The 22,580-nt window shown below is 64.6% G+C and overlaps 1 protein-coding gene across 1 annotated transcript in view; it reads right to left on the bottom strand.

Annotated features, from left to right (window-relative positions):
• Positions 1-22,580, bottom strand: part of EFNA2 (ephrin A2) — a 55,098-nt gene that overhangs the window by 9,064 nt on the left and 23,454 nt on the right. The window lies entirely within an intron of this gene.

Here is a 22,580-nt window from a genome sequence, read left to right as displayed (position 1 = left end):
TTGTGCCAACCCTGCCCCTGGCAAGGTAACATTTTAAAATGTAAAATTAATACAAAGGGCCGGGATTTACTGGGAAACAATTTTCCAACGCATACAAAACAATACCCCCCCCAGATTTTTTTTTTTTTTAAAAAAAACAACCCTCTTCTCTCTGCCTTTTATTTAAAAAAAAAAATTATTTATTTTAATGATTGTTATTAGAGTCCAAGCAAAGGCGATTGTAACAGGAGGGCCTGCGCTTATCAGGGGAATAATAACAATAATTATATTTTTTGGAAAAAAAAAAAAAAAAAAGAAAAAAAACCCCAAATGAACGAACTCCAAGGGCCGTCTCCGGACTGACAAATTGCTGAATTAAAGGTGATTAGCTGTGATAAATGGCACAGACGGAGACGGGCGCTGGCGGGGGCTGCGGGGAGGGGTCACCCTGTGCTGGGGGGGGGACACACGGTGGGTGCTGGGGAGCCGTGGGGACCCCCGGCATGGCGCACCCCAGCCTGCGGTGAGTCCTGGGCTCCCCCCCCGGCCCCACTGAACATGGGAGAACCCCCCGTGCCCCCCCAGCCCCTCGGTGTCCCCGTCCCCCCCCACCCTCTCGCCCAGCGCCACGTGTTTGGGGTCACAAGGGACAAAGTCGGGATTAAAGCTAAGAACAGGTTTTGGGGGGATGGGGGGGGGGTGGGGGGGACTCCAGCCTTGGAGGGGCCCACAGCCCCCCCAGCCGGCTGTCCCCCAGCAGGGCTGGCCGAGGGATGGTGGCAGCCGCCACGCCGGGCTGCAGGGGCTGTGCCTTGTCCCCATCCTCATCCCTGTCCCTGTCTCCGTCCCATCCCCTTCCTCATCCCCATCCCTCTCCCCATCCCTGTCCCCCTCCCCATCCCATCCCATTCCCGTCCCTGTCACCTTCCCTTCCTGTCACCAACCCTGTCCCCCTGTCCCCATCCCATTCCTGTCTCTGTCCCCATTCCTGTCCCCATCCCATCCCATCCCTGTCCCCATCCCATCCCATTCCTTTCCCTGTCCCCATCCATCCCTGTCCCCATCCCTGTCCCGTCCCCATCCCATCCCATCCCATCCCATCCCATCCCATCCCATCCCATCCCATTCCTGTTCCCACCTATCCCTGTCCCCATCCCATCCCATTCCTTTCCCTGTCCCCATCCCTGTGCCCATCCCATTCCTGTCCCCATCCCTGTCCCCGTCCCCATCCCATCCCATTCCTGTCCCCATGCCATTCCTGTCCCCATCCCATCCCATTCCTTTCCCTGTCCCCATCCCTGTCCCTGTCCCCATCCCATCCCATTCCTGTCCCCATCCCATCCCTGTCCCCATCCCATCCAATTCTTTTCCCTGTCCCCATTCCTGTGCTCATCCCATTCCTGTCCCCATCCCTGTCCCTGTCCCCATCCCATCCCATCCATCCATCCATCCCCATCCCATTCCTGTCCCCATCCCATCGCTGTCCCCATCCCATCCCATTCCTTTCCCTGTCCCCATCCCATTCCTGTCCCCATCCTTGTCCCTGTCCCCATCCCATCCCATCCCATTCATCCCCAACCCATTCCTGTTCCCACCCATTCCTGTCCCCATCCCATCCCATCCCTGTCCCCAGAGACAGGACAGGCAGCAGACATCCCCGTCTGCCACCGCGGGACACCCACACCCTCCTGCGTCCCCTCGAGTGCTGGGGGGGCACCGGGGCTGCCACCCCCGGGGCCGCGCGTCCCCCGGCAGCGGGTGACTTTGTCTCGGCTCTGTCCTGGCTTTTCCTCACCGGTGAATCTTTATGTCTCCGTTTCCCCCTGCCGACTCACCCCCTCCTATAAATATTACATTCCTGCCTGATCCAATATTCCCCCCCGGCAGCTCCGCGACACGTGTGACCCTGGGGCCCGAAGCAGCCGCTGGGGGGGGGAGCGTGGCCGTGCCGTGCCACCACGCACCGCTGCGGGGCTCAGGGGGACGCGGGGACGGGGGTTCTGTGCCACTGCGCCGGGCATGGGGCACCCCACGGCCGGGCAGAGCCCCTGGTGCCGGACATCGGCTCATGGCGTCGCTCTGTCCTTGTCCCGTTCCATCCCAGGCACCGGCCGTCGGAGCCACCACTGACCTCCGCTCGCTGTGGGACCGGAGCTGCCACCGCCTCGTCCCGGCTGGCGTTGGCTTTACGTCCCTCCGGCACCACCGGGTGGATAACCGCACCGCCAGCCCGCATCTGGGGGCTACCGGGAAGCGCCGGCGTAACGGGGTGCCCACATGGAGCCCTGTCTCTCCGGCAGTAACCGCTTGCACCCAACTCCGGCTCCGCGGTGCCGCCGGGACCCAGCACCGGAGCAGCAGGGTCGGATCCAGAGCATCCCCCCGCTAAAAGCTGTCCCCAAGGATTGTCACCACACCGAGCCCCCAGCACACCGCACGGGGAGCGGTGCCAGGACCCAGCACCGGAGCAGCAGGGTCGGATCTGGCACTTTCCACCCCCCCAAAAGCTGTCCCCAAGGATTGTCACCAGGCCGAGCCCCCAGCACACCGCACGGGGAGCGGCGCCGACGCTCGGACACGCTCAGATAACCGAATTTGCTCACAGAGGCGCGTGGCGGAGGCTCACGCCGAGCCAGCCCCGCGCGCGCGCACGCACGCAGCCGTCTGTTAATTTGTTATCGTTTAAGTCATTCAGTTCGCAAAATGTCAACAGCATTTTAAAAACCCGCCACCTGGAAAGCGCGCTGTCGCCCCGTGTAATACCCGCAGCAGGGCTGCCAGGCCGCGCTAATTAAAATGAGTGGGATTTGAACTGTCTAAACGAGGCACGTCGCTAATTCGTCTGCTTCGAAATAGAAAAAAAAATGAAAATACGCCTTTCGGCGGGGCAGGGAAGGGCAAGCGGCCGGGGCCGAGCCGGGTGCCAGCGGCCCCTCGCCGGCTCCCCGGGGTCCGGCGCGCTCCCGGCGAGCAGCGGCGAGCTTGCAGGAGCCATGGCTTTGCCAAAGCACGGCCAGGGAACGCCGGGAGCGGCAGAGCCCCGTGCCCAGCACACACCGCTCCGGGCTGGCACACACCGCGGTCCCCGCACCCCCGTCTCGGACACGCGCGTGGTTTCCGCTCCCGACGTGTGCCAGCCCAGGGTGAGCGGGGCAAGGAGCCCTGTCCCCGTCTCCATTGAGCCCTCGAGACATGGGGACACCGGCTCAGGGCAAATCCCCGGCTCTTTGATCCACCGGGAATCGTAGGAAGCGAGGAGAGACCCCCCCTTTGGCACACCGATTCATGTTTTCAAGCCAAATGAAAAGCTCAGTTTCGAGCAAATCCAGGTTTCTGTTATTCCGATGGGAAACGAGGAGAGTGCCAGGGTGCACAGGGATGGGGGGTGCCTGGGGGTCACCCCAGTATCGGGTGCAGGGCAGCCCCCACCCCTCCAGGACAGACAGTGGGTCGATGCCATGGTCAGGGTGATGCACACCATGGGACGGGGCTGATGCCATCACCGGGGCCGATGCCGTGGGGTGAGGATGGTGCCTCCATGGGGGTGATGCCATGGGACAGGGCTGATGCCATCACTGGGGCCGATGCCATGGGATGACGATGATGCCACCATGGGTGTGATGCCACGGGACAGGGATGATGCCATCACTGGGGCCAATGTCCTGGACCAGGGCTGATGCCATGGGACTGGACTGGTGCCATCACCGGGGCCAATGCCATGGGATGGGGCTGATGCCATCACTGGGGCCGATGCTATAGGATGAGGATGATGCCACCATGGGGGATGATGCCATGGGATGGGGCTGATGCCATCACTGGGGCCGATGCTATAGGATGAGGATGATGCCACCACGGGGATGATGTCATGGCATGGGGCTGATGCCATCACTGGGGATGATGTCCTGGACCAGGGCTGATGCAATGGGATGGGGCTGATGCCATCACTGGGGCCAATGCCATGGGATGGGACCGATGCCATGGGATGGGGCTGATGCCATCACTGGGGATGATGTCCTGGAGCAGGGCTGATGCCATGGGATGGGACCGATGCCATGGGATGGGGCTGATGCCATCACTGGGGCCGATGCCACCACCAGGGCTGATGCCCTGGGACGGGGCCGATGCCACCACCGGGGCCAACGCCACAGCCCACCGCCGCCACCGTCCCCCGCCGGCGGGCACGGCGCTCGCCCACCGCCAAAGGGGTTAAGGCGGGAGCTTTGTTTTTCCCTGACAGAGACGGATGGCGCAGCCTCCCCGCCTCACCCCCGCCGGGATGTTACACTTGACAATTGACTACTCGCGGCTTTCAGCTCTGTCAGCTACCATTAAGGCTGGGATCCTGGCTAATTGGGTGCTTCATTAGGGGCATTCGTTACTGTTAGCGCTGCCTGACAGCCGGGGCCTGCTCTGCCGGCAGGGCAGGGGACAGGCGGGATGCTCGCTGGGCTCCCAGTCCCTCCGCTGCCCCCCATCCGCGTGGAGAAAAACCCCCCCCCGGGACACCCCGTGGCCTTGCCAACCCTTCCCAGGGCGGCCACGGCTCCCACCCCGCAGCACCCAGGGGTCCCGGCGCCCGCTGAGCCCGGTGCTGCTGGCACCTGCCCCGCTTCCCCCCCCCGTCCCCAGCTCCATCTCGGTCTGCGTTTAATTGATAATTTTCCCCCGCTGGCGTCACGTGCCGCCTGCCCCTTTGCACGGCCAGAGCGGGAATCCATTGGAGTGAAATTGCCCGGAATAAAATACCAGAGCTCACGAAGCGGCTCCGTCGCCCTCCCTCCCCTCCGCGCGCGCCGCGGTGGCACCCAAACCCTGCCCGTGCTCCCGTGCCACGATGGCACCCAAAGGGTGGCATCTCCGTGCCGGGAGCCTGTTGGCTTCCGAAGTTTTCACTTCTCGGATATTCACCGTGGATGGGAAAACCCTTCCTGAGAGCCCGTCCCGCAAACCCGCACCCCGGAGTCATCCTCGCCCCAAGACCCCCGGCCCCGGGGGGCAGAGCAAACCCTGCCCATGCCCAAACCGCCCCCCGGCTCTCCCCACCCCGGGTGTCCCAAAACCCCCACCCTGGTCCCGCTCCCCTCCACCATGGCTGGTGCCTCAGTTTCCCCTCCGGGTAGCAGCAGGATCCCCCCCTCCCCCCCCCCCCCGCCAAAATCTCCCGAACAAGGGCAGCGACCCAGTGCAGAAATAAAGCGTCTTTATCTCTGGGTCTTGCTACACCCCGCGAGACCAGCCAGTGTCCCAAGGGTTAAATAATTCAGATTTTTCTTTCCTGAACAGCTTGAAAAGAGATATGATTGCGCTCGCTGAAATACGGGGCTGGGGGGGGGGCTGGGGGGGGGAAGAGAGATATTATGGATGGAAAAGAGCTATTTAAGCTGAAGAACAGTGTTGGCACGTAAACAAATGGGTATAAACTGGCCATGAATAAATTGAGGCTGGAAATCAGGAGGTTTGTAACCATCGGAGGAGTGAGGGGCTGGAAGGGGGCTGGGGGGGCAACGAAGTGGGGAAGGGCGTGGGGCAGGGTGCTGTCGGCAGGGGGGGGGGAGTGTGGGGGGGTGTCCCCCGCCTCCAAGGGCACCCGTCCTTGCGGGGGCCAGGCGCTGAGATGCTTAAAAACCTCCCTGACGCTTTCATCTCCTGAAATCTCCTTCATTCAAATCGTCACAGCGTGATCGGGAGTAATAAGCCTATTACAGAGCAAAATAAAACACAGCGGCGACCCCCCCTCCTACCTTCCCCCCCCCCCGCCTCTTCCTCAAACCACCACCACCACCATCCCCCCCCCCGGCCCCGAAACCAGCCCCCAACCTCGCCCTCTCGCTGCTTTTGAAACACAACCTGATAAAAATTCAGCGGCGGCCCCCGGCCACCGCCAGCCCCCCGCCGGCCCCCGGCCTGGGGGTGGCGGGGTGTGTGTGTCCCCCACCCAGGCACAGGGAAATAGGCACAAAGCGGCTCCCGGGCGCTGGGGGGGGCAGCGGGGAACGGTCCCCCCGGGAGGAGGCATCCGCCCGGCTCCGTTTAGCTTTTTTTCTCCGTTAATCCCATCGCTCGGCTGATTCCAGGCCTGTCCGTAGCCGGCAACGGACTCCACTCCACGCCGGGAAGGTTTAAGCTGGTTTTTCCCGTGGGTTTCCCATCTCCTCGGCCGGGCGGCACCGCCAGGGCAATTTTGGCCACGTCTTGGTCACACAACCATTTTCCCCGCCCAAGAGCGGTCGCGGCGCTCGGGCAAAAGAGGCAAAACCCACTGGCGGCGTCCGGGAGGGGATGGAGAGGGATGCGCCTGGACACCTGGGTCCATCCAGCGTCGGTCCGACGGGATCGGACACCCCCCCTCCAGCCCTGCCCCACCACCCCGACGGTGCCAAGGTGTATTTTAACCATGTCGGTAAAATATTTTGCGTGGCCGGAGAGCGAGCGTGGCCAACCCCCCGGCACCCGCCGCCTCCCAAACCTGCGCCGGGGGGATCCTGGCTTCCCAAGCCGGCTGAGCCCCGGTGCTCGCGGGAGCGAGACGATGCTCGGAGTCACGGCGGGAGCTGCCCCGTCTCTCCTCGCCCCGCAGAACGGAGGCGGTTGCTGAGCCCCGGTCCCGGGGGGGGCCGTGCAGCGCCGTGCGCGCTCCGGCAGCGTTCCCAGCGCGGCGGCGGAGGGGCAGAGCGGGGAAAGCGCGTCTCGGGCTTGCGGCTCACGGAACGCCTGTAATGCAGGTCCTGGGGGACCCGCCGTACACACACCGCCTAAATTATTTAATTTCTCCAAACTGCTGCACCTTTATAAATCATTAAAAGCTCCTTTTGATCTGTGTTAATGAGGTTTCCTGAGTGCGGTGGTTGGAAACGCACTTTGGTGCCAGATAGCGACCGGGCTAATTAAAAAAATAAAGAAGGAGCGGGCGGGAGCGCGGCGGGGCGGGAGGAGGGACGGGCACCGGCGCGGGGCAGCGGGCGCAGGGCGATGGGCACGAGGCTCCCCCAGCCCCGGCCGGGCGGTGGCGGTTTAGGGATGCCCATTACGATTTTCTCCTTTTCTTTCCTTTTCCCCAGGGACAGGAGAGTGGGCGGCGGGTGAGCAGCCGGTCCGGCAGAGCGGGAAAAGCGGCGTCAGGCGAAATCCGGCAGGATCAAACCGAAAAGCGGGAACAGCGGCGGTGGAATTACATTTACTTTGGAATTTCCCAGATGTTTGAGCCCCCGTGCTCACTGGCCGCGGCTCTGCTGGGCCAGCCGGGCTGCGGGTGCCACCCCAGGGGCTGCAGCACCCACCAAGGGACCCTTTTTTTCCCTAAGCATAAACCCACGAGCTCTTCCAAGGAACTTTCCAGCTGGAAGCACCGGTCCCGGCTGTAACCGCATTACCTGGAAATGCCGCTGCTGGCCAAAACTGGGGCAGGGCGGGGGGTGCTGGTCCTCCTGATGGCGGCTGCGGGGTGTATGGGGGTCCCCGAGCCCCCGGGGTTGGGGCAGGTGTGGAGAGAGGGACGCGGGGACCGTTTCGGTTGGGGACCCTGGAGGCTGAGAGCCCGCGGTCGTCCCTTTGCTTCAGCGCTGAGGCAAAGCCCGGCCGGTGCTCTGGGAAACGCTCCCCTCTCTTTGGGATGGGGTGAACCCCCGCCGGTGCCGAGGGCGGGAGCCGGGGCCGTGCAGAGCCGCGGCCGGCGGGAGCCCACGGGTCAGGCGGCGAGACACCGGCAGAGCGGGTGTCAGCGTCACTTCGCCAGCCCTGACAGCTTTAATATCAATATTTATCTCAACGACAAAACTCCGAGCCCGGCTACATATTCAGCAGCTCGATTACAGTTATCTGGAATGACGGTGACGGCTCCCATGGACGGGAGGTTAGTTTGGGCTTAATGCCGTTTGACAGCCCCCGCGCAGCCATGGCCGGCGGCGGGGATGGGGACAGGGATGGGGACGGGGACAGGGATGGGGACAGCAATGGGGACAGGGACGGGAATGGGGATGGGGACAGTGATGGGGACAGGGATGGGGACGGTGACAGGGACAGGGATGGGGACAGCAATGGGGACAGGGACGGGGATGGGGATGGGGACAGTGATGGGGACAGGGACGGGGATGGGGATGGGGACAGCGATGGGGACAGGGATGGGGACAGGGACAGGGATGGGCACAGGGAAAGGGATGGGGAAAGGGATGGGGACAGCGATGGGGACAGGGATGGGGATGGGGACAGGGACAGGGATGGGCACGGGGAAAGGGATGGGGACAGGGATGGGATGGGGACAGGGATGGGGACGGGGACAGCGATGGGTACAAGTATGGGGACAGGTATGGGGACAGGGATGAGGATGGGGACAGGGACAAGGATGGGGACAGGGACAAGGATAGGGACAGGGATGGGGACAGGGATGAGGATGGGGACAGGGACGAGGATGGGGACAGGGATGGAGATGGGGATGTGGACGGGGATGGGGTTGAGGACAGGGACAGGGATGGGGACAGGGACAGGGATGGAGACGAGGACAGGAATGGGGACAGGGATGGGCAGCACCACCTGTCCCTATGGCCTGAACCAGAGAAACTGAACTGTGCCGAGAGCCGCTGGGACCGGCAAGCGGCGTAGCAGGGTGTGAGCACCAAGGGCCCCCCCGGCAGCCCCCCCTCTTGGCACCCGTCCTCCCCAGCGGCGCTGACACCGGGCATCGTGCACGGGCTGCCCGACCCTGCCTGCTCCGACCTGCCCTCGCCGGCCTCTCCCGACACACACGCTCCCCTCCTGAGTCACCGGGGCCGTCCCGGCGTGCCCCGGCGCGGCTTCGGCATCAGCCTGCCTGAGTCGCCCCCAGCCACGGCCCCCGGGGCACGGAGCTGCCGCGTCAGCACATCCGTAACCGAGTCATCGTTTTTCCCACCCAGAGGATGCACAACCCGGCGAGGAAGGACCCTGAGAACCGGGTCTCTTGCGCTATTTTTTTTCCTCATCCTTCAAAATTTGGCAACTCTATGGCCGGGCGCCGGTTTTGTGGCGGTTTTGGCGGCGCAGGCGTTTCCCCGGCGGGCACCGCGCCCACGGCGCGGGGCCAGGGCCGAACTCACTCCTTCCAAAAATTGCTTTTTCCCAACCACCTTTGGGTGCGGCAAAGGCCACCGGGCGGTTTCGGCGAGCCGGAGCACGCGGCGGCAGGACGAGCCGGCACACGCAGCTCTCCCCCCACACCCCGGCGGGCTGGGGAGGGCAGGGGCTGTGGGTAATGTATGCAAATTCCTATGCAGAACCCACCGCTGGCCGGGCTTTCCCCAGCCCCGGCATCCCGCCAGCCGGCACCAGCCACGCCGTTGGCCAAGGACCGGTGCTGGCCCAGCCAGGGATCAGGGAGCTCCATCCCGGCGGGCCGCCCCTCCCGAGGCTCGCTCCTTCGTTTATGGATATTTCCCTTTCCCTGCTTTTAACGTAAAAGACAAAGAAACCCGCGACGAGACGCGGGAGAGCGGGGGTAACCTCGTCCCGGCTCGGCCGCGCTCCCACAGGAGACAGCGGCTCCCGTTACCTGGGGCAACGGCGGGGAAATTACGGCTGGCATCTAAATTGCCATCATTATGCTCCAGAGCCAACACTCCCCATTTACACTTTATTGTCATCTTTTGCTTAAGGGAGATGCTGAGATATTACAGGACTGGGTGACAGAGTGGGATGAGATGGGATGCGGGACGAGATAGACACGGAGATAAATGGGTACACCCCGAGCTATTATTTCAGCCTGTTTGCAGATCTAGAAAAAGCAGCAATCCCCGCTCCCCGGGGCTAAGGGGAGGCTTTATAACAGAGAAGAAAAACAAAATTTGTTTAAATGCAAGCGCCAGCCTGCCAAACCGGCGGCGAAGTGCCGGCACCACGTCCCGCAGGACACAGGGCACGTCGGAGAGGTTTCCCACCAAACCGGTGCCGAAAACGCAGGCGATGCAGCCCGGGGTTGGGCCCGGCCGTGGCGAGCGGTCCCGCGGCACAGCCTGCCCGCTGCCAGGCGCGTCCCATCGCCGCGTGACGAGGGAGCACTCGGCCACCGGCCCCTCTCCGTCTCCAGATGCCATTTCTCTAACAAGATGTGCCCTCATCAGACTAATTTGGGGGCAGAACCGCGCCGGCCGGCTGCGGGCGCACCAGGCAGGTGACGGTGACCTGGATGGAATGACTCTTCCCATGGGATTTCGAGCCCGCATCGGTGCTCGCCGGCACTGGGCTGGGGCTGGTACCCCACTGCGGGGCCCCCCCTAAAGGTACTCACAGGCCCCCCCAAAGCAAAACCGCTCTTGATCCTTGAAGGACCGAGTTTTTTTCTCCCCTCTACTTTTTTTTTTTGCGAAGTTACACACAGAAACGGAAAAGCCGGTGGGAAAAGCCAAATTTGAGCATCGCTCCTCCTGCGCCGTAACGGGGCCGGGGGGGGGGACAGAGAAAGGGAGAGCTGGTGGGAAAAGGGGAAAGAAACTTGGGCTTTCAAGTATTTTCAAGGAGAAAAAACAGAAGAAAAAAGCAAGAGAGTTCAAAAAATGAGCAGCTTTTCAGGAAAGAGCCGGGGCTGCTTCGCTCCCTGTCCCCATGCCGGGCTCCAGGCTGCGATTCCGATTGGGAACCTGCCGCGGAATTTTGCTTTTTGCCTTGGAAATCCCTTCCCGCCCGTGCTCCTCCCACGGAGGGCAGCCGGAGCTTTTCCCGGCCGCGCGCGTTTGGGGCCAGCCGTGCCCGGAGGAGGCAGAGCTTTTAACACCGGCGCTGAGGAGACGGGAGCTGGCGACCAAGGACGGCACCACCGAGCCGGGAGGACGCATCCTGGTCGCTGATCCTGCCGTGCCGGCGCGGAACAGAGCGGTTTTCCTTGGGCTCACGAGGTCACTCACTTGTCCGGTAAAAAACACAGGTGTTCATCGGAAATCTGTATTTTTGGCACAGGAATACTCTATTTTCCATGTGCCAGAGCCTATCCGGGAAGGACGAACCCGCTCCCCGGCCAAGAGATGCCGGTCCTCGCAGGGCAGCCCTTTTTTGGGGTGCTCTACCGTCACCCCTCCACCCCCCCAACCGAAGCTCCCTGGGACCGCACCAGCTGCTGCCGCGATTCACACCGCTCGTCCCTCATTAACATGGCTGCTCGTTAGCCCAGCGCCGAGACTAATCAATACTGCCATTAACGGACTACCCTGAATTAATGCGTTTTAACCTGGCGGGCCTTAGGATATTGGTCATTTTTCCACTTAACCTGGCAGGAGGAGTTTTTCTCTTCGCCGGCGCCCCGGGGAGCGTGACAGCGGCTCGGGGAGGGACGTGGGGAGGGTTTATCCCGACCAGACCCGTCCCCTGCCAAGATGCTGCCGAAGGGGAGCGGGACCAGGAGCCCCGGAGGGGACGGAGGCAACCGCACCGGGAGCCCCGTTTCCCCAGGGACCGCCACCGAAGGCAGCGCTTTGCCACCAGCTTTTGGCTTCGCCACCACCTTTTGGTCCGCCCAGAGTTGCCAGATGCTCCTGGACTTTGGGGAGCATCACCCAGGGGATGGGAAGGGTAAAGGAAGGGCAGCCTCCACCCCACGGCCGTGGGGCTGGGGACCCCCGAGAGGGTTCTACAACCTCCAGCCCAGCACGGGGACCCCCAGGATCCCCAACCCTTTGGCGTCACCGCATCCCCACGGCCTGCCCGTCACCGGTCCATCGTTGCCCATCCATCCCCGCCGCCACAGGTGATGGTCCCCATGTCCCCGTCCCCACCAACCCGGCCCCGGAGCCCTCCCCAGACCCCGGGGCAGTGGCAACCGGGCTGTTATCAGCGCCCCCCCCGCCAGCCCTAGCCCCAGCACCCCAGAGCCACCCTCCCCTGCTGCTCCCGCCTGCCTCCCAGCGCCTCTGGCTAAACAGAGATCAGAAATGTTAGATCTTTCTTAACATCTCCTGCCAGCGCTGTCAGTGGCCCTCTCCAGAGTACCGGGGCCCTCTGTTATGTAAACACGGCACATTCTCTGTCAAAGATTAAAAAAAAAAAAGGCTCATTTGCACATAAAAGCAGCCTCTGCACTAGTTACGGGCACTGTGGCATGTAAGGAAGGCTGTAGGTTAAACTCGGTAATAAAGCCAGGCGCCCAGAGGTCCCCCCTCCAGCTCCCCCTCCTGCAGCCCAGCCTCTGCGGCCACCCAGCGCCGCTGGCCACGAGTCCACGGGCTGGGGACGGGTGAGATCCTGAGGGGCAAGACGCGGGCGAATGGTCCCCATGCCCCTCGCTTGGCCAACCCTGGGACCCCCACCCCGACCTCCCTGCCCTGACACCCCTCGGTGCCAGCCACTTGCCCACGGCACCCCCAAATCCCGCCGGATCCGCAGCCCAGCACCGGCCCCGTCCTCTCCGCTTGGCATCCCGCTCACGCTCGGCCCCTTCCCCGCATGCTTTTGGCAGCACCACCTGCGCCCACAGGGCCGTGGCCGCGAGCGGGGCTGGCCATTGCCCCCGTGCCCCGGCCCCGGCATCGCTGCAAGAGCGATTCCCGGCTCCCAAGGCCCAAGGAGCCGCTCGCCTCTGGAATCCTGAATGCAACGGCATCTCTCGCTGCCAGCCCTCGGTGCCCACTCTGCTCCTCTCTGGCGGGACAGCATCGGGGGGAGGGGGAGGTGTCTCCGGCCGTGGCTGCCCCTCGCCCTCCCCGGGGAGCGCCCGCGCCCGCCCGGCTCCAGGGATGGCGGCAGACAGCCGTGCACGCAGCCGAGCTCCGCGCAAATTTAATCAGATCAGAAATTCATTGTCGGGGAGAGAGAGAGAGAGACGGCGGCTGGAAAGTGTAACGGTAATTGTGTTAGTGCCGGCAGTCCTGCGGCCACGGCTCGCCACGCTGCTCCTGGAGAGACGCCGGGGCACGGCGGGATGGGCATGGCAGGAGGGATACAGCGGGATGGGCACGGCGGGATGGACACAGGAGGACAGGGACAGCAGGATGGTCACCGCGGGACGGGGACGGCGGGATGGGCATGGCAAGATGGTCACGGTGGGATGGTCACGGCCGGACGGACATGGCAGGATGGATACGGCGGGATGGGCACGGCAGGATGGGCATGGTGGGATGGGGATGGCGGGACGGGCACGGTGGGATGGACACGTCAGGACGGACACAGTGGAACGGGCACGGTGGGATGGACACGGCGGAACGGTCACGGCGGGATGGGCACAGCGGGATGGGCATGGCGGGATGGGCACGGTGGGATGGACACGGTAGGACGGTCACGGCGGGATGGACACGGCAGTGCCAGGGCGGGGGTCTCGCTGGGGACCCAGAGCCCCCCCGGTGCCAGCAGGGAGCAGGCAGAGGGGCTGAAGGTCCTGGAGGGAGCAGGGAGAGGGCGAGGGGAGGGCGAGCGGAGCTCTGCAAAAGCAGGCGGCCAGATGGCTCCGGAGAGGGCAGAGCCGGCGGCAGAAGGTGTTTACGGTGGCGGCTGACAGCAAAGGTGAGAGGGGCACCGGCTCCGGCGGGGAGGCGAGAGGAGGGGAGGCCGCCCGCGCTCTCCACATCACAGTCTGCCACGGTCCGGCGTGTGCGCAGCCCTGCACACCCTGCCCGACACACGTACACCCCTGCACACCCTGTCCGGCACGCGTACACCCCTGCACACCCTGTCCAGCACGCGTGCGTCCATGCACACCCTGCCCGACACACGTACACCCACGCACACCCTGTCCAGCACGCGTGCATCCATGCACACCCTGCCCGACACATGTGCACCCCTGCACACCCTGTCCTGTGCACACCCTGCCCGACACGTATGCACCCCTGCACACCCTGCCTGACACACGTACACCCCTGCATACCCTGCCCGACACATGTGCACCCCTGTACACCCTGCCTGACACCCGTGTGTCCATGCACACCCCGCCTGACACACATGCGTCCATGCACACCCTGTCCTGTGCACACCCGGCCCAACACATGTGCATCCCTGCACACCCTGCCTGACACTCGTGTGTCTATGCACACCCTGCCTGACACACGTACACCCACGCACACCCTGCCTGACACTCGTGCGTCCATGCACACCCTGCCTGACACATGTACACCCATGCACACCCTGCCTGACGCTCGTGCGTCCATGCACACCCTGCCTGACACACGTACACCCACGCACACCCTGCCTGACACTTGTGTGTCTATGCACACCCTGCCTGACACACGTACACCCACGCACACCCTGCCTGACACTCGTGTGCCTATGCACACCCTGCCTGACACACGTACACCCACGCACACCCTGCCTGACACTCGTGTGTCTATGCACACCCTGCCTGACACACGTACACCCACGCACACCCTGCCTGACACTCGTGCGTCCATGCACACCCTGCCCCAGGCACACCCTGCCTGACACGCGTGCGTCCATGCACACCCTGCCCCATGCACACCCTGCCCGACACGCGTGCACCGCTGCACACCCTGCCTGACACACGTGCGTCCATGCACACCCTGCCCCATGCACACCCTGCCCGACACGCGTGCATCCCTGCACACCCTGCCCGACACGCGTGCGTCCATGCACGCCCTGTCCCGCAGACCCCCAGCCCGACACAGATGTCCCCCCAGACACGCCGGAGCTCCCGCAGCCATCGGGCCCGACACGTCTCTCCCAGCCGGACGCCAGACACGTGCCAGCCCGTGCACGAGGCCATGCGTGCTCATACGTGCTCCGGCTGCTCACGCTGAGCACCCTAATTAACATGTCTGGCGACGCGGGCGGGCGCTGATAACGGGCGCGGGACGGGAGCCGCTGGGGGTTATCTGCCGGCGACAGCCGGGCCCCCCGCCGCCCGCGCCGGCTCTGCGCCGCAGCCCGCCGGGACAGCCAGATCAAGGCGCCCGTTCGGGGGTCTCCCGCAGGGGGACGGGGTAAACATCCCCCGGGGCTGACCTCGTTAGCACTGCCGAGCCCCGACACTCGTTAAGGCAGAGTCCCCAGCACCACGGCCATCGGCGCTCGGCCCCACGGCACGATGCCAGCCTCTCGTCCCATCCGCTGTCACCTTCCTGCCACAGCAGCACCGTCGCAGGGGCGAGGGACAGTCCCTCCTCGGGTCCCCACCCTCCCTGCTGGAGGGAGATGCTCGGAGCAGCCCGTCGGTCCCTGCCGGGTGACAGCCACCACCTCGCTCTTCCCCAAAGGCCACCGCTGCCGTCACCTGTGGGTCCCTTGAGCCCGTACTCAGCGTGGGACGCACACCCCGGCCCAGCGCGGCAGCGGGACGGGTGGCAGCAGCACCCCAGCCCCCCCAGCTGCAAAGGGCACCCGGAGGGTCTCTGAGCCGAACCACCCTGGTGCTCAGCGGATCCGTTGGTCTCACCCCGGAGCCACGACCAGGACGTGGCACAGACCTGCCGCAACGCCGGTGCAGCAGCCGCTGCCGCCGTGCCTCAGTTTCCCCATCCTAGGGCTGGACCATCCCGCACGGTGCGGGTCTGGCAGCGACCCAGGAGATCCCTCCTCGTCCCACTTTAAGACACACAAACGAATACGGATGAACACGTACTACTGCATTATTTCAGTCGTCGGCCACTTTATTTTCCGGCGGCATCTCAGTCCCAGGCGGTGGCCAGGGGGGGCGACGGGGCTCGCGGGTGACTCTTTAACCTTGCAACACTTTAATTCGCAGGAAATTTCACGCCAGCGGTGGGAGCGATTGCTGAGCTCATTTGCCGGCCAGCGCGGCCGCGGTAATTTGATCGGCGGGAGCCGGGGCGAGCGCTGGCCCCGCAATCACCGCGAAAATGCCGATGAGGTGGAAATCGGCCGCCCGACGCGCCGCCGGCACCCGGCGGGACGCCACGGCGGGCGCTCGGGGTCGGACAGAGGGACACGGCTTGGAAGGACGGACGCGGCAGGCAGAAGCGTGGTACGGGGCAGGGACCTGCCCGCTCGTCCCCCCAGCCCCTCGCCCACCCTGGGCCACCCCGGTGTCCCCGGGGGATGTCAGGCGGGAGCCAGACCCACGGTGACCCCCCATCAAAAGGACAAGGCGGGACGTTTCCCCCCAGCCCTGACGGTGACGGGCTGCGGAGCCGTAATTTATCACGCCAGCCCCTGACAGCTCCCTTTGACGGGGTCCCCGGGGGGGCCGAGCGGTGCCTTTTGTCTGCCCAACAATTAATTATTTCCTGGCTAATGATGAACTCTGACTTGCAAAGCAGGTAGGGGCTGTGTGCGGGAACGAGAGAGCCCTCCGCTCCTCTTCCTCTCCCCGCTGTCCCCCCTCCCCACCACGGGATCCCCCCCCCATGGCGGGATGGGACGGGGGGACACTGGGGGTAAGGCTGGGCTTTGGAACCCCCCCTGTGTCCCACCATCCTTCCCCTGGGCACGTCGTCCCCCCAAAAAGGGCACTCCGAAGCCAGATGGCCCCATAAGCAGGAGGGAAGGTGCCCGTCGTGGAGGGCCGGGGAGGGGGCGCCGGCGGAGCGGGGAGGGCGGGATGGAGCCCGTCTCGGGGGTGCCGGCGGGTGGGTGCTGCGTTGCGGCAGCAGATGTCGGCCACGCCGGCGGAGAGCACGTTAAGTGCCAGCCGCTGCGACCGCAGCCCCAGAGCGCTGCGCGCCGAGGAGCTGCTAACTGGCTGATGGGTCTGCGTTAATGGAGAAAATCCATTTAGGTTCACTCGATACTCTCCCACAGGCTTCCATTACACCTCAGGGGTCCGCGGGGCGCGGGGCCCCGCTACCGCCAAGCTGCGAGCCCAGATCACATCTCTGCCGCGGATCTGCCTGGCGGCGGAGGCGCTGGCGGGATGCGGGGAGGGATGCGGGGAGGGATGCGGGGGGCAATGTAAGGAGGGATACGAGGAGGGATGTAAGGAGGGACGCAGGGAGGGATGCGAGGAGGGATGTAAGGAGGAATACGAGGAGGGATGTAAGGAGGGATGCAGGGAGGGATGCGAGGAGGGATGTAAGGAGGGATGCGAGGAAGGATGTAAGGAGGGACGCAGGGAGGGATGCGAGGAGGGATGTGGGGAGGGTTACGAGGGGGGATGTAAGGAGGGATACGAGGAGGGATGTAAGGAGGGACGCAGGGAGGGATGTGAGGAGGGATGTAAGGAGGGACGCAGGGAGGGATGCGAGGAGGGATGTAAGGAGGGATGCGAGGAGGGATGTAAGGAGGGACGCAGGGAGGGATGCGAGGAGGGATGTAAGGAGGGATGCGAGGAGGGATGCACACATGGAGAGGGATGCGGGGAGAGATATAGGGAAGGACACAGGGAGGGGTGCGAGGAGGGGTGCAGGGAAGGATGCAGGGAGGGATGCGAGGAGGGATCCACACATGGGGAGGGATGCGAGGAGGGATCCACACATGGGGAGGGATGCGAGGAGGGCTGCCCACGTGGAGAGGGATGCAGGGAGAGATATAGGGAGGGGAGGGATGTAAGGAGGGATGCAGGGAGGGATGCAAGGAGGGATTCAGGGAAGGATGCAGGGAGCGATGCCAGGAGGGATGCAAGGAGAGATCCACACATGGGGAGGGATGCGAGGAGGGATGCACATGCAGAGAGGGATGCGGGGAGGGATACGAGGAGGGATGTGGGAAGGGATGCAAAAAGGGATGCGGGGAGATATGGGGAGGGATGCGGAAAGGGATGCAAGGGGGGTTGCACCTGTGGGGTGGGACGCAAGGAGGGATGCAAGGAGGGTTGCACGTGTGGGGAGGGATGCGGGGAGGGATACAAAAAGGGATGCAGGGATAGATATGGGGAGGGATGTAGGGAGGGATGCGGGAAGGGATGCCAGGAGGGATGCAGGGAGGGATGCAAGGGGGGTTGCACACGTGGGGAGGGATGCGAGGAGGGATGCGAGGAGGGATGCAGGGAGGGATGCGAGGAGGGATGCGCACGTGGGGAGGGATGCGAGGAGGGATGCAGGGAGGGATGCGAGGAGGGATGCACACACGTGGGGAGGGATGTGTGCACGAGGGCTTCAGCCCCGAGCTCATGGCCACAGGTGGTGAGAGCATCACCAGCATCCCACTGCGCGCCGCCCCACGAGGGACAGGTGGCAGCGGGCAGGGGCAAACCCCGGGGGTGCAACAGGGACCCTGCCCCGCAGCGGCGCTGGGGAGCTCAGCTTGGCTGGACGCGGGCAGCGCGGGCAGCGCAGCGGGTGCGGGCAGGCGCAGGGACCCCCGGGGCCGCTGCCGGCGGGGAGGCGCGCTCAGGCCCGGCCCCCCGCAACGGAAAAAAAGCGACGGAGCCATGAAAAGAAGTAAAATAATTATCGGGAGCTCCCAGCTCGGCCTCCCCGCCTGGTGCTTTCTGTTTAAGGCTAGTTAATAGCTAGTGTTCTCTGGTTAGGCCTGAATGACATTTCCAGAGTTATAATAACTGAGCTATTACTTGCCGTATTGATGCATTCCCCCTGCCGGCAGCCGGCTCATCCCGCGCCGCGCCGCCCGGCCGCCGAAAGCTCCTTTAGTCAATAGCACTTCTATTTTTCATTACTCCCTGGAAATGTGGCTCTTGGAAGCTCATCCGTCATTCAATTACGCCCTGGTTCAGTCCTATCATACACGTGTCATAAAGTTCCTCAGATCTGAACTGCTGTTAATTTTCTGCGCCATCCCAAGGGGATGCCCGGGACGTGCCTGGAAAGCAACCAGGCAGCCGAGGGCATGCCGGGTACGGGCGCACCGGGGAGCGGGGGCTGCGGCAGTGCCGATGGGTGCCCGGGCACGGCGGGGGGACGCACACACATGACTCTTTGCTGGCCACCTCACCGAGGAGCCCGGACACTGTCCCCTCCCCGCTACGGCGGCAGCGGGACCGGCAGCGCACGACCTTGGCAGCGCAGGCAATTTATTCCTCCAGCTGGTTTATTCTTTTATCAGGTGTTGGTTTAACAGGGTGAGCTCCCCCCGCCTCCCCTTCCCCTTTAATCCTATCAGCATCTGTGTTCGGCACGTCCGTACACAGAATAATCACCTGCCTGGCAGATTTGTCACTTCACCAGATGTAATCGGGGAACTTTTTTTCTTTTTTTTTTTTCTTTTCTGAAACCCTCCTTATTTTCTGTTTCTTAGAAGCTGCAGCTCCCGGGCAGGCGGCTGTCGCAGGCGGTACCCGCTCCGGGTCATTCCTCCCCAATCCCGAGGGTTTGCGGCGTTCGCCTTCGCTCTCTCCAGCCGCGTTTTGGCCGAAGGAGGCGGGGAGGACGGCGGGGCAGCGGCTCGAAGGGTGGATGTCACACGCTGTGCCACACTGGGTGCCAAACGCCGTGCCACGCTGCTCCCTCCATCCCCTCCTGTGCTCCTGGCCAGGCACAAACCCGCGAGCTGCGGGGGGGGTGGAAATGGATGAGACTGGGGGTTGCTGGGCCTGGGGGGACGGCGGGGACAGAGGGTCTCGGTCCAGACAACCCCCGGGTCCCCTCTGGTCCCCAGGGTCGCTGCTTGGTGAGCTGCCGGAGACGGGACGGGCGCTGGGATGCGCCAGCGCTGCCCTCGGGATACCGCGGCCACCGGGCACCCCATGGGCACCAGGGGGCAAGCACACCGACGCGGGGGCACTCGCCGTCTCTGGGGGGTTGGCAGAGGTCGCTCAAACGCAGAGGAACCGCGGGCAGCGCCGCCCGACGTGTCCCCGCGCGGATGACAAGGACCTGCGGGTCCTTCAGGGGCTTAAAAATTCAAGCCCCGAGAGGCACCTTCGTCCCGCTCCCCTCCACGACCCCCCAGAGCATCGCTCCTCCCGTTCCCCGCGCTCCCGCACCCCGGGGTGCCCGTCCCCGAGCCGGGGCTCCCCGTCTCCCCGTCCCCAGCCGGGGGGTCCCGTCCAGCCCCCGCGCGGCCGCCTGGGTGGCCTGGGCCACTCGACGCTGCCTGGCGTCCCTCCTGGCAGAGGGACAATGACTTCACCAAGGTCCCGGTCCCTGCGGGGGCCTCCCACGGGCTGTTTTCCCTAAGCCGGGACGGACACACGTCCGGGCGCCTGCAAACACCCCCACGGCGTCCCTGGCCACGCTCCTCCCCGGCCCCTTCCCGCTCCCTGGCCCAGCTCCGGTCACCCCAATGGCCTCCGAAACACTTTAAAAACAAACTTTCCCCCTCAGGAGGATGCTGCTGCCGCGCAGCCGCGGCCAACCCCGGTCATGGGGCTGCCACGAGGCTCTCGCAGCCCCCCCGGCCCCAGGACCACCGCCAGCCCCTCGCTCCCGCCGGGTAGAGCCTCTGAGCTGGGAAACTGAGGCACAGAGGGCTCCACGCGTGCTGGGGGTGCGATGCAGGTGCTCGGCAGCTCCCGAAGCCTCGGCGTGCCGGGATGTCCCCACCCGGGGGACCCCCTCCAGTGGCTCCAGCCCTGCCGGGGGCAGTGGCGGTGGTGGGTGGGCACCTCCTCCCAGCCCGGCGTTTCCAGCTCCCCACCGAGCTTCGCTCTGGGGCACGGCTAATGACTGGCCTAATTGATCTGTGACGAGGCTCTGCTCTCTCTCGCGGGAGAGATCGATGCTGGAACCCGCTCAAGGCTCTGCGAAAAGCCATTTCTCCCTCCCTGCCTGCTCGCCCGGCCGGGCAGCACCGCCCCGCGCCCCCGGGGAAGTGCCCATCGATCGGGGACGAGGATCGATGGGATGGAGAAGAGGATGGAGGGGAGGGCGGCCACCCCCGCGGAGGGGACCGGGGCGGGGGGAGCAGACTCCCGGCCAGGCTTTGCTCCCACTTTTCCAGCCCCGAGGCACCGCGGGGGAAGTCGGCGACTGTGCCCGGGGCTGGGTGACCCTCCCGGCCACGCCGATGGCACCTCCGTGTCTTCCCAACCCTCCTCCCGCACAAGGAGCCGCTTGTGCCGCTGCCGATGGCGACCGGCACCAGAGCCGTGGCACACGCCGACGGCTGCAACCGCCCGTCCCGCAACACACCGCGCTTTGGTTGCCGGGTTTGCCCATCGGGGCTCCATCATCTCCCCCCTGCCCCACCAAAAAAAAAAAATCCAGCCCAGAATCAGCCCCTCTGCGCGTCGATGGGAGGAAAACGCCGTCCGCGCCACAACCCGTCCGGAGGTTCATCGGCATGGCGGTGCCTGAGCCACGCTCACCGGGCCAGGGGCTGCCACTGGCCCCCCCCCAACACCCAGCTCAGCGGCAGACAGGGGGTCGCGGGTGGGGGGCACCGGGAAGAAGCCCCTCACCCCATCCAAGGTGACCGTGGGGCGCAGGGGACAGCGAGGGGGGGCTCCTCCCCGGCACCTCCGCTACCGTGCGAGGATGGGGGGCAGCGGGGACCCTGACCCCCCGGGCAGGGGAGGGGGCGAGCAGCCGTGGCGGGGGGGTCAGGGGTCGCCATCGCCAGCCCTGAGGCGGGGGGGTGGTGGTGTCACAGATCCAACAGAGTCACGCGTATTTCTTCGCCTGGCTCTTTTCCCTCCCTTATTCCTTCCCCTCGCGTTCCCCCGGCCGAATTTGACCTAATTTGGCGAGATGGGCCGGGGTCCCCACTTCCCAGGGCACGACGCCCCCCACCGACCCCCCCACCCCTCCCCGCTCCTTTCACTGGGGTTTAAGCCTTTTCTCTTTGTCCATTCACTCCAAGACTAATCAGATTAAAGCCTTGCCCAGGGTAGGGGCAGGGGGGGTTCCCCCCTCGTCCCCTTGGCGGGTTTTGGTGGCCGACGTCAAGGTCCGGGCACCGCCATGCCAGGGGCCGGCGGGCGGTGGCACCGGGCCACCGCGGTGGCCGCGGGGAAGGGCGCAGGGTGGGGGGACGGCCGGGGGAGAGGGGGCGACGAGGGGGCGGCAGGAGGGGGATGAACGCAGCTCTCCCCGCCGAAGCCATCCCGCTCTCCGGGGAATCCCTCCCCCTTCCCAGCCGCGCCTCCCATGTCAAGCCAGGCTAAAGGTGCATCTAAGAATGGGAGAAATTTAGAAAAAAAAAGGCTATTTTTTTATTTTTTCGCCCAGGAGCCACCTGCGCCAGCACCGAGGACCGCGATGGGCCCCTCCATGCGGGCAGCGACGGACGAAGCCGGACCCCCACGGCGGCCGCCCCTCGCCAGCCTGGCTCCGTCCCCAGAGCCCCCCCGGATGCACACGAGACCTGGACCTGGTGCCCAAGCACTGGGGACAGCCAGCAGCGCCCACGTCCCCCCTCCGGGACCCCCCCCCGGGACCCCGGCAGCACCCGCAGCCCAGCCTCGCCACCCGGCAGCTCTGGGAAGGGAATAATTCCCCGGCAGAAACTTTCCGGTCCCGTCCCACTCATCTACCCACGTGTTCCAGTGCCCGCCCGCCACCCCCCCCCAGCCCCAAAATCACCCAATTCTCCCCCAAAACCTTAAAAATTGATTTCAATTCACTTTGGTCCAGCTCTGCACACAAATGCATTCGACACGGGCACTCTCCCCCGGCCAGGATTGTATGCAAAGGCAGTTAGGGGTCAATGAATAATTCATACTCCGCTGTCTTTCAGAATTATACTGTGGAAAAATAAATCTGAGACTATATAAAAAAAAAAAAAAAAAAAGAGAAAGGGGGGAAAAAAAAAAAAAAAGAGGCTGGGGGGGGCGCGGGGGAGGCAGCTCTCGCCCCTTCGCCCCCTTGGCCGAAGGCGGCCGCGGGGATGAAAGCGGCGGCGTCTCC

The sequence above is a fragment of the Larus michahellis genome, chromosome 23 (genome assembly GCF_964199755.1).
Source record: "Larus michahellis chromosome 23, bLarMic1.1, whole genome shotgun sequence".
NCBI lineage: Eukaryota > Metazoa > Chordata > Aves > Charadriiformes > Laridae > Larus > Larus michahellis.
Note: the sequence above shows the minus strand (reverse complement) of the source record. Positions and strands in the feature narration are given on the sequence as shown.